This window comes from Panthera tigris, chromosome D3 (genome assembly GCF_018350195.1).
Source record: "Panthera tigris isolate Pti1 chromosome D3, P.tigris_Pti1_mat1.1, whole genome shotgun sequence".
NCBI classification, from domain to species: Eukaryota; Metazoa; Chordata; class Mammalia; order Carnivora; family Felidae; genus Panthera; species Panthera tigris.
Genome location: NC_056671.1, coordinates 91,716,002 through 91,728,568, shown reverse-complemented (window position 1 = coordinate 91,728,568; position 12,567 = coordinate 91,716,002). Strand labels below are relative to the sequence as shown.

Sequence of the window (12,567 nt, the reverse complement as noted above, 5' to 3'; positions counted from 1 at the left end):
CCAGGGAGCCCTGGCTCAGCATCCTTCAACCCTACAGCGTCCACTGGAGCCTGTGATGCCAGGGGGCACCATCGCTGTTTTTAGCCCATGAGCAGTAGTGGGTGCAGGGGGCAGGCACACAGGCTGGCACTGGCATGAAGAAGGACTTCTCCACTGACGAGACGAGAAAAACATGAGTACATCTCTCATATGGTTTGCTGCGAGGATTGCAAATATTATAAATTATAAAGAGTATAAATATTAACTATATTGTATTACATATAAATATAATCTCTATTAAACATAAATGAGTTCGTATTTAAAACACTCTCAGCGGGGCACCTGGGCGGCTCAGTCGGATGGGCGGCCGACTACGGCTCAGGTCATGATGCCGCGGTCTGTGGGTTCGAGCCCCGCATCGGGCTCTGTGCTGACAGCTCGGAGCCTGGAACCTGCTTCGGATCCTGCATCTCCCTCTCTCTCTGGCCCTTCCCTTCTCGAGCTCTGTCTCTCTGTCTCTCTCTCTCTCAAAACTAAATAAACATTAAGAAAAAAAATTTTTTTAAGCAGAGGCACAGGAAACCTTTGAACAAGATGGGTATGTTTATTACCCTGATTGTGGCGATGGTTTCACAGGTATATGTGTGGGCCTGAACTCACAAAATGATAGATCGCATCGTAATTGTCATAAATAGTATCAATCATATTTCAATAAAGCTGCTAAAAACAAGGAATGGCTGGCTTATTAAAGCTCATAGTGTAAAGGCAGGTACATTGCCTACTAAATATTTATTGAGCATGACCGAGCTAAGATCTACTCCAGGGCCTGGGGACAGAGCCTGGAAGTTACAGCAGCAAGTGCAGACGAGATGCATTAACTGAGTGCTGTGTCTGAAGGTAATTAGTGCTTTGCAGAGAAAGGGAAAGAGGGTGGATAATACAGGCACATGTATTAGGGGCCACTGAGGCCATATTGATGCGTGAGCAAGTCCGCGGGAGCTGAGGCAGCCGTTCCTGCAGATGCCTGGGAAGGTTCGGCAGGCTGTGCTCTGGATTCTCAAGGGGGCCGGTGGGGGTCGTCGGGAGCAGTACAAGAACGGCCAGGGAGGCAAGGGAGGATCACAGCATCTGCTGTGCACAGAAGCGCTGAGATGAGCCCCCAACAAGGATGCTGGATCATCCCACCCTTGTAGGTCACGAGAAGGACATTAGGGACCAAAGGCAGGTTTGAGCAGAAGCTCCTGTGGCCGCTGAACTAGTCATGGATCGCAGTGGGGGTGGGGTTCGTGGATGTAGGAAGACAGGTGGGAGAGGAAAACTGAGTGAGCTCAGGGTCAAGGGGCAGTGGTGAGCCTGCGGAGAAGCGGTCAGCTTCCAGAGCACGCTGACGGTGAAGCTCCCACGACTGATGCGATGTGGAATGCTGCGCTGTGAGAAAGCAAGGTCCGGAGGTGGGCCCCGGTGGTCAGCGCAGCACGCGATGCTGAAAGTCACAGTGAAGAGGGCCCGGCGGCAGACTCCCGGCTCACCACGTCAGTGGAGACAGACTCACTGAGGTGACGACGTTGAGTTGGTTTTGAGACATGAACTCGAACTTCCTGGGTAGAAAAGGGAAGGAAATCCATGCTGGGCAGAAGGAAGAACGGAACAGAAGGGGAGGTCTGGTGCTGCTCAGCGGTGAGGGGATTTGAGCAGATGGTTTCTGGTGAAGCGTGGGTTCTTGAGACTCAGTGATGGAGGTCAGCTTTTCCAGGCTGGTTACTGATGAGTCAGGGAAACCACCTCATATCCAACTATGGAGTTTGAACTTTATCCCAAAGTTAAAATGAAGGGTTTACACAAGGACTGGACAGAAGCATATTTCCCATTTAAAAAGATGACCACCGACATAGAAAAGACTAAGATTAAGTGAAGGAAGACCCAGCATCCAGACAAGGAATTAAAATCCTATGGTACCCGTCAAGGGGCGTTATGACCAGAATATCAGTGCCTGCATTGGGAAAAGTGAATAGAAAATACATTTATGAGATGATTATGAATAAAAACAATGTAGTTATTATAAAGCTAACAATATGTATACAGGGTACGTACAGGAAAACTATAAAATGATAAAAAGAAGAAGTAAAAGAATATTTATATAAATGAAGAGAGAGTTCATGTTCATGGATAGGGAAACTGTGGTGTTAAGATCTCGGTTCTAACCAACTTCATCTCTGGATTGAACTTGTCCGGTGTTCACTTCAGCAACACATATACTAAAATTGGATTGAACTCATCCTAGCGGGCAAGTGATTTTGTGGATATCAACAAACTGACCTAACGTTTGTATGGAGGCAAAAGACCTCCGATAGCCAACTCGATCTTGAAAGAGAAGCACAAAGTTGAAGAATGTATACTACGTAGCTTTACGACTTAGGATAGCAGTTCATGATAGTGATGAAGACGGTGTGACTGGTGAGGGAACAGACAAATCAATAGAACATAATAAAACAACCCAGAAATAGACCCATACAAATGTACTGAACTGGGCTTGTACAAAGGAACAAAGGCAACTGTATAGAGAAAGGACAGTCTTTCAACAGATGGGCCTGGGAAGACTGGATATCCATGTTTAAAAAAGAAAATAAAAAAAATAATTAAAAAAATTTTTTAAAAGAAAAGAAAATAATTTCAGACACAGACTTTACACTCCTCGCAAAAATTAACTCAAAATGGATCATGAACCTGAAAGTAAAACGCAAAATCAAAGAACTCCTAGAAGATAGCAGAGGAGAAAATCCAGGTGACTTTGGGTTTGACAATGATTTTATAGATACAAAACCAAAGCACCATCCGTGGAAGAAAGAATTATTGATTGAAACTGAAAACATCTGGTCGGCAAAAGACAGTGTTAAGAAAATGAAAAAAGCAGCCACAGATTAGGTGAAAATCTTCGTAAAACATACATCGGACCAAGGAATGATATCAAAAATATACAAAGAACACTTAAAAGTCAACCATAAGAAATCAAACAACCCAATTAAAAATTGAGCCAAAGGTCTTAACACACAGCCACCCCACCAAAGAAGACACACAGGTGGCAAATTAGTATACAAAAAGATGCTCCGTATCCTACATCATCAAGAAAATGCTAATTACATGGGATGCCTGGGTGGCTCAGTCAGTTGAGCGTCCGACTTCAGCTCAGGTCATGATCTCACACTCCACGAGTTCGAGCCCCCCGTCAGGCTCTGTGCTGACAGCTCAGAGCCTGGAGCCCGCTTCAGATTCTGTGTCTCCCCTCTCTCTACCCCTCCCCTGCTCATGCTCTGTCTCTCTCTGTCTCAAAAATAAATAAAACCATTAAAAAGAATTTTTTTAAAGATAATGCTAGTTACAACAAAAATGAGATATCACTGAAAATTTATTAAAATGGCTAAAATCCGGAACACAAACAACAGCGAATGCTGGTGAGGCTACGAAACAACAGGCACTCTCATTCAGGGCTGGTGAGGATACAGAGAGGTACAGCCACCACGGAAGACACTTTGACAGTTTCTCACGAGATTAAACGTATTCTTTACCGTGAGGTACAGCAATTGTTCTCTTTGCCACACATCCAAGTGAGACGAAAACTCGTGGCCACACAAAACCTGTGCACAACTACCGTAGCAGCTTCATTCGAGATTGCCCAAACCTGGAAGCACCTGCGATGCCCTTTCGCGCGTGAATGGATAAGCAACTGGTAAGCCCAGACAATGGAATCTTATTCAGTGCTAAAAACAAAAGAGCTGTCAAACCGCAAGAAGTCACACGGAGCAACCTGAATGCACGTACAGCATCACGAGGAAGAAGCCAGCCTGAGAAGGCTGCGTACTAGGCGGTTCCAGCTACGTGACGTTCGCGAAAAGGCAAAACTGTAGACACAGTAACAAGATCACCGGTTGCCAGGGGTTGGGGGAGGGATGAACGGGTGGACCCAGGGGAGTTTTAGGGCAGCAGAGCTACTCTGTATGACACTGTAATGGTGGACGCATGCTACGACATAGTCGTAGAAACCCACAGACTTGCAGGACACCGTGGGTAAACACTAAGACGCACTGCGGACTGTAGACAACAAGCACATACTGTAACAGATGTCCCACACTTGTGCAAGGTGCTACCACAGGAAAACCGGGGAGGAGATGAGGGAGAGTATCAAAACTCCCTGTACTTTCTGTCCGGTCTTCCTGTAGACCTGAAACTGCTCTAAAAAACAGAGTCTATTAACATTTTTTCTTAAATTCGAAAACGTACGGTTAAAAATAAGAGAAGAAAGCCAACATTTTTGAGCGTGCATTTTAGGTTTTGACCTGGGAATTGGGATGCAATTTTGGGAATTGGACGCCCTCTGCCTGAATCAGGACACAGTGGAGAAAACAGGTTGTGACGTGAGAATAAAGAAAAATACATTTTTGGTTGTGTTTGGGGCCGAGTAAGCGTAGTTTCTATCAGACTCTGCAAAAGCCAGCTACCATGATGGTTTAATTATCTTCTCAGTCTTGCAGCAATTTTCTCTGATCGAGGCATCAATGGGACTCGGCAAAATGATATATTGTAGTAGAACCACACTATTTCATTATATGGAAAGAGCCAATAAATGCTAAGCAAAGTTAATCCATTTATCACATCAGTTATAAATTATATATGAACCGAATTTTATGGCATCCTTTATAACTAAGCTAGATAACTCCCAAAAGCCCCTAGATACGTTTAAAATAAGATCTACTGGACGGGCGTTTAAAATTGCCCTACAGTCACTGAATTATTATGCAAACACCGTCTTTCCCTTGCAATGTGGAGACCCAGATTTATGGATCAATCCTTGCAGAGTTTTGAATTTCCACTGAATAATTGCACGAAGCTGAACCAATGCCAAAATTGAATCAGCATATTTAAGGAAACTTTTAAACACGCAATGTCTGTACGAGGGGCAAAGCAGCTCTTTTGTTTCGTCTTATTTTGTTTTAAGAGATATGCTGTCCTGCAGAGACGGCACGGATGAAAAGCATTATGCGCTCGCCTCCGTCCTACAGGCGTACTGCTTACTTGGTGCAGGTACGAACGAAGAGCGTCAGGGACTTCTCTGGTCGCAAATATTGTTTGGGGGGTTAGGAACGTTGCTGGCTATCGTCGGGCTCCACAAAGGCTGGGTGCCTGGCCACCGCTCAGCTCACTGCTCATTTCGATTAATTCTTGTTGGAGACATCGTAAGTCAATCGGCCTGTAAAGGCCAGTACTGCTCAGATTAATTATTTTTTCAGTCAAGAACTAAATCTAATCAACGGAAACGTCTTACATAATAAGACTCTGCTTGGATAGGAGTAATTAAAACCTGATAAGCTATGACTTGTAACTTTTCTTGTCCTGTTTCTTTTTTGCTGGCCTGGACTTGGTGTTGTCAAAGACAGGGATGGTTTGAGGGGCCAGTTATGGAAACAGTGAGCACGTTGCTATCCTGGGGGCACTGTTCTCCCAGGACCCTGGCTTTGGACTTTGAGGTCACATAGGATGCTGGTGGGTATGTGTTTTCTGCTTTTATCTGTCATCCAAGGGATTGATCCATGCATGCAGTGAGCTGAGCAATGGGTAGGATAGCGACTTAAAGAGATAGACGCGTGTCCTGACTCCCAAAACCCGTGAACGTGACTTTCTGGGGGAAAGTGTCCTTGCCCGTGTAACTAAGGCTCTCAAGGCGACGTCATCTTGGATCGAATTGTGAAAAATAACCAAAATTCTGCTAGAAAGAATGGCACAGTAAAAAGAGCCAAAGATTAGAAGCACAAAATTTGTCTACACTAATTCCTAAACCCTGCCTTAAATTTTGGTGTTTCAAGCACAAGTGTAAGTATTTGTCCCACAGACGCCACCAGTTCTTGTGACAGGAAATCCTACACACTTACTCCAACTGGTTCACAGATTTACCCCTTACAGTTCTCAAAGTCTGTGTAATTCACAGATAAACAAAACCAACTGCCCCGGACACCGTCAGCTATCCCCAGCCCCGAAGCCACACAGAGAGCAGGTGCCCCAGACAGGAGCCAGGAGGTGAATCTCGTGAGGCGGGTGGGACTTTGGATGCCGTGAGTGGGGAGTTTTGTCATTGAAACCCTTTTAAGGGGTGAAGAAAGGGCAGGCTGTGGCCCCTGAAAGCTCCCCCTGCCAACGTGGCCAAGAACAGACTGGAAGCTTTGCGAATGAAGGCAGGGAGAGCCATTGGCAATGTTACATCATGCCCATTACTTAAATGCCCTGCGTCGGTCTCTCAGGTAACGGCAAACCGTGCACTTTTCAGAGTATGCCTGTGCCTACAGGACTGTGAGATTTAGAAAACTTTGTAAGATAGATCGTAACTCACAATGTTCAGCAGCATTGACTTTTTGCCTTCTCTAAATAAGAAAACAATGCATTCACTGTCTGAGCAGTAAGGCTCGAGGGGGAGCATTGATAACACAGAAGGTGGCTGGGCAGACATTAACCCGGCCAGGGATTTTTTGCTTGTATAATCATTGGCAGGCCTTTTTAAGAATGAAATTTGGAGCAATCATAGAAATTTCATAATAAACAGTAATAAAGTAAAAAGCATTTCAAATGCAATTCTAAAGATAGAAGTATTGATACTTCATAAATTCATAATATAAGCACTTAGGCGAGAGAACAGGAAGTGTTTCAACAGTACCAAACTGCAAGGTATCTCATAGAATTTTCAGTGTCAGTGTGGAATGTTACATTACCTAGCACATCCAACTGAGTCAGGAGACCGACCAGCTTTGCCCCTTCCCAGTAAACACCTAGGAAATCCCTAATCATAGACCATCTTTAAAATGGATGATGTCGGCTACAGAGAATGGGAGAAGAATTTCAGCGGATCAAAACTAATCGTCCCTTTTGGAAAATCAACTAAAAATCTCAGGCCTCACCAAACATATTGTAGTGTTTAGATGGAGAAATCTACACTAATTATGATCTCTAAAGAGCAGGTCTTAGTTACTCTTGCTTGAGCAAAATCTGTTCAAATGGACTGTTATTGGTATTTAGTAAAATTATAGATGCGAATGATACTTTTAAAGCTTTACCTAACCGTTATTTTTAAGCTCAAAGGACACAGGGACTGCAGAGAAAGAAAATACAATATTTGGACTTGGCAAGAAAGGAACGGCCTCCAAAACAGACAAGCCTGTTTTTCTAGGAGAAGAAAATTGATTTTTAACTTCCTGCTAAACAAAATTCAGTCCTTGATTTCCTAAATGCCAAGACTTAGGGCAAGTACCCCATGCAAGCCTGTGGCTACAACAGACCCAGAGAGACCAGGACGGGAGCTTTATTTGGGACCCACGTGATGGCCCATATCCTGGGATATAAAACAAACCCAAACGAGATTAAAAGAATTTAAACCCTGCAGAGTAGGCTTTTTAACCATAATGGAATGAAACTTGAAATCAATAATAAAAGAACAACAAGAAAGTCTCCAAGCACTTTGAAATTAAACGCAGCACTTCTAAATAAGCCAGGAGTCCAAGAGGAAGTCTCTAAGGGAATAACAAAGGCAACTGGAAGAAGATGAAAATACAGCATAATGGAATCTGTGGAATGCAGCTAAGTCAACGCGGAGGAGGGCGTATTCACAAGCCTATATGGTTACGTTCGGAAAGAGAAAGGTTTCAAATTAACCCAGTTCCTAGGTCAAGAAATTGGGGGAAAAAATGAGTGAAATAATACAAATGTGAGAATAATGAAGGAAACAATAAGTAAATATAACAAATGACATCAAACAAATACCACGGAGTAGAAATCCATGAATCTGGAAAAAAGAAAACACTGGAGAAGGCCAATGACTCCAGGTTCTCCTTCCTCGGCAAACCTCTAGCAAGAATGCCAGAAATAAAAAGAAGAAACAAATTACCTGCACCAGGAAGGAAGTAGCTGTTATTCCAGATCCCGCAGTGATTAAAAGCATTATAAGGAGATACTAGGATCAACGCTATGCTAAGAAATTCAAGTTTAGAAGAAATGAACCAATTTCTCAAAACTGTCTTCGTTTGCTAGGGCTGCTGTGACAAACCACAGACCGGAGGCATAACACAACTTGAGTTTATTATCTACAGCTCTCGGGGTGACAAGTGTGAAGGTGTCCTCACGACCTCGGGCTAGAATCAGGGGTCCGCAGGCTGCGTTCCTTCTGGGAGCCCTGGAGGAGAACACACTGCCTTACCTTTCCCTTCCACTAGAGGCGTCACACTCCTTGACTCCTTGGCTCCCGGCTCCGTCCACAAAGCCGACCTTGGTTCTCTTCCGTCACCCTCTTCCCTTTTTTGAGAACTTTTTGTTTACAAGGGGGCCACCTGAGTAATCCAGGATAAGCTCCCTCTTTTAAGGTCTATTAGCATCTGATTTCCACCTGTCACCTCAATTCCCCTTTGCCATGTGACTGACAGATATCTTAGTGAAACTAATCCTGTGTACTATACCCACAAATTACCACAAATCAACCAAGATTAAATAGATCATCTGAATGGGCCCATAACCATTAAAGAAACTGCATTTGTAATTATTGAGCTCTCCAAAGAAAATCTTCAGACTCCGATGGTTTCTCCGGAGGATCTGACCAAATCTTTAAAGAAGAGTTAATACAAATTTGCACAATCTACTCCGGAAAACAGGGCAGGAGAGAACATTTTCAAATGTTACGAGGCCAGTATTATCCCGATATCAAAACCAGACAAACACAGCACAAAATGAAGACAACTACAAACAAATATTTCTCATGAACTTAGACACAGTTCTCCTTAAATAATTAGCACATTGAATCAAATAATGAAAAAAAGAATTTTACAACATGACTAAGTGAAATGCTATTTCAACATTTAAAAACTCCACCACATGAGCAAGTGGGAAAAAAAAGTCATATGATCATAAGAACTGATGTACAAAAAGTACTTGACAAATCTAACATCCATTCATGATGAAAGCTCTCCAAAAACTAAGAACGTAGAGGAATTACAAGAACTTGAAAACATTATCTAAACTACACCTGTAGCTAACAACATACTCGGCTACGAACCTTTTCTCTCAATGTTAAGAAAAAATGAAGATGTCTGCTCTCTTATTCAAAATGGCACTGGGAGTTCTAACCAGTGCAAAAAGCAAGAAGAAATAAAAGACACGCAAATAGGAAAAGAAGAACTTAAAACTGTGATCATTTGTGGATCACGTGGACATGATTGTAACAGCCCCAATGAATCTACAAAGAAAAACATAACTAATAAAGTGGGTTCAGCAACATCAAGTTCAGGATACAAGATAACGTACAAAAATTACTACACTTCCATCACTCAAAATGAACATGTAGGAAATGACATTAAAAGCACAATGTCACTTATATCCGCGCCAAAGAAAATGAGATCCTTTGGTAAACACTTCACAAAACAAGTATAGGGTCCACCTGTTGAAATTACAAAATTCTAAGGCTGGTAATTCTGGAGAAATGATAAGCCAGCCCTTGTTTACATTGGACTCTTCAACGTACCGTCGCATGCATGATGCTGAAAACACATCCTTTTTTTTTAAGTTTATTATTTATTTTGAGTGAGAGAGAGAGAGAGATAGGGATGGAGGGGCAGAGAGAGAGAGAGAGAGAGAGAGAGAATCCCAAGTTGGCTCTGTGCTGTCAGTTCAGAGCCCAATGCAAGGCTCGATCCCACGACCATGAGATCACAACCTGAGCTGAAATCAAGAGACGGACGCTTATGACTGAGCCACCCAGGTGCCCCTGAAAATACGTCTTACTATTCACAATGTTAAGGGAAGAAATTTAACTTCACATAGATTTTTTTTTCTTAAATTATCCCAGAGTAAAGTTTTCTTTACGTAGAAAATTCATTCAGCTACTTATCTATGTAGTCAATCAATATTGATTCGATATCGATCACATAATAGGTGCTATGGGAAAACGGCAAAGAGGAATAACAAAGCTGATCCTTTCAACAAGATTTGCCACCAAATAGAGACAGAGATAGTAGCAAAAGAAGCCATAAGAGACAGTTCTTCTCTGGGAATTTCACTGTACCTGCCAGAGGTCGATCCGCATGTGAATGGATATGCCAGGTCACACGTGGTGAATGTCATACAACTATAATATGATCCCTTTCTACCCAAACCACACTTGACAAATTTACCCTCACATACACATATGTACGTGTTTCACTGTAATCCTCAGAGACTCTTTCATGCCCTAGCCTCCCCGTCGTGAGAACGTCGTGGGTCTGGGGCCGCCTGTGCTCGGGTTCCTCCCTGAGACCTCGAGGGCCCCCTGTGCACCTGCTCCAGTCAGCAGCTGTGGGCTTCTGCCTTCCCCAAAGCATCTCCCGCACAAGCAGGGTGCGGTCATTAGGGTTCCTTCGCAGCGCTAATCGTGTCTTGGCGGTATTCGCAGCTGTCGGGGGTAACAAGACACATGGAAACACGTCACAGACCACAGCAGAAAAACCTATGAATGCATGGGGCACCTGGGGGGCTCAGTCGGTTGAGCAATTGACTCTTGATCTCAGCTCAGGTCGTGATCTCACCGTTCCTGAGTTTGAGTCCCACATTGGGCTCTACACTGGCAGTATGGAGCCTGCTTGGGATTCTCTCTCTCCCTCTCTCTCCGTCCTCCCCCACTTGCAAAATAAATAAATAAATATGAGAAAAGAATTTAAAAAACAGAAAGAAAGAAATCGATCCACAGTGACTCTGTAATCATTTTACTCATCCTGACCTTTGACAGCCAGGTTTTCCTGGGTTTGGATTAGCCCCTAGCACCAACCCCAGATGCCCTCCTCCCTCAGCTCGTTCCAGACTCAGGTCTTACAGCTTGACGAGGACGGGGACTCCAGAGAAAGGCAGCATTCCCACTGATGGGGAAGGATGCTGGTGACAGCGCAGGGTCCAAGGGTACAGGAGGTTGGGGGAAGGGTTGGGGGGCGGGTGATCACTGACCACAAGAGACCGAGGAGAATCTCCGAGTCTGCTCCCAAACCTTTAGTGAGTCACCAGAGACAGACACGACTTCTCCTGAGAAGAGCAGGTGCACAGGCGACCGGGGATCACCGAGCCAAGCTCGGTGCTGAGCCCTGCGTGTCATACGTGAGGTCCCTGGAAAGCATCTGCCTGCGTCTCAGTTCTACTGACGACTGGAATGAAGGCACAGAGAGTCAGGTGTCTTACCGAGGTCACATCGCTGGTGAATGGTGACGGCAGGATTCAAACCCCAGGCAGCCCCAGCAGTCCCCCTTCTGGTCCTGCCCCTGCCAGCCCCCCGCTGCTAGGAAGACGCGCTTTGTGAAGTGAATCCGCACGCGTCTACTGCCCCTCAGCCCCGGGCGGTGTCCTGACCTTTGCCCAGAACTTGTGCCCTGTCGGTAGCACACGACCTGCGTTCCGGGGATGACAGTAAGGAGTCTCGAGTCAAGTGGGAGAAACACTGCCCGGCCATCAGGTCAACACAGGAGAGGACACAGAGAAAGCACATCCCAACAATGTCCCCGCCCTGCCCACCACCACGCAGGGACACCAGCCTGGACCCCTCCTGCGTGGGCTTCCCCCACAGAGGTGCCAGAGAGAGCGGCCCCAAGCCCCCACCTGGGGGCCAGCAGTGCCCCCGACCCTCTGTCCTCAGGGAGGAGGCCACCACCCATCAGTCCTCCAACATGTCCGGAGTGGAGGCTGTGCTGGGGCCTCGTCCCGACAGAAGGAAGAGACCTCTTCCCAGGCACTGCTGTCTCACCTCGGGGAGGAAAGCAAACAGGTGCAGCCACAGCGGCTGGGTGTCTGGGGACACACGGGGATGCGTCAGCAGGGACGGGCCAGCAAGCAGCCTGGGCAGCACAGGCCCGGGGGCACAGAGAGCTGGGCGACGAGGTTACGGGTGCTCCTCCTGTCGAACCTCAGCTGTCGTGGGGACAGCTGGCAGGTGTGCTGGCCGCGGGCCCCTCCTGGGACAGAGAGGTCCCAGCACGGGGACGGGAACCAGTGCACGGACACCTGGCCCCCAGCTGCACACCACAAAGACGGGTCCGCACGTCCAGGTCCTCGGAGGCTCCTTTCCGGCATGTGACACACCTCCAATTCCAACAAAAACCAAAGGACACCCCGAAAGCAAGAGAAGCAGGGCCCGGAGAGAGAAAGCAAGCGTCAGAACCCCCGCAGATATGACACAGATATTGCATCAGTGACCTCACAAAGACAGCCCTTCCCAGAGGGGGCCCGCACCGTGGGCGTCAGGACCACTGGCCCTGGACAGCTAACCTGACGCCAGAGGAGAACCCAACCGACGCTGACCCGGGGTCACACCCTGTTTCTTGAGTGTCCCTTTTCCCACAGAGTGTTTCCTAGGGCATCCTGAGCACAAGTAGCTGGCGTGACAAATTAGCCACTCGAGGGCCTCCTCCGGCTCCGCCGGAAGGGCTGGCACCTCTTCCGGAAGCGCAGCAATGCCGTGCGGGCATCGAGGGGGCGGGGGCTGCCCTGGACCCGGCCTTAGCGGCACTGCTTTGTGTCCTTGGGACAGACAGTCGATCTTTCCCAGGACAA

General features: G+C 46.2%; 1 long non-coding RNA gene across 1 annotated transcript; it reads right to left on the bottom strand.

Annotated features, from left to right (window-relative positions):
- Positions 1-563: 563 nt before the first annotated feature.
- On the bottom strand, positions 564-12,210 carry LOC122232732. The gene is made up of 2 exons (XR_006210118.1): positions 11,762-12,210; positions 564-1,577 (listed from the first exon to the last, which is right to left on the bottom strand). It is a non-coding gene; the product is annotated as an uncharacterized LOC122232732 (long non-coding RNA).
- Positions 12,211-12,567: the final 357 nt, after the last annotated feature.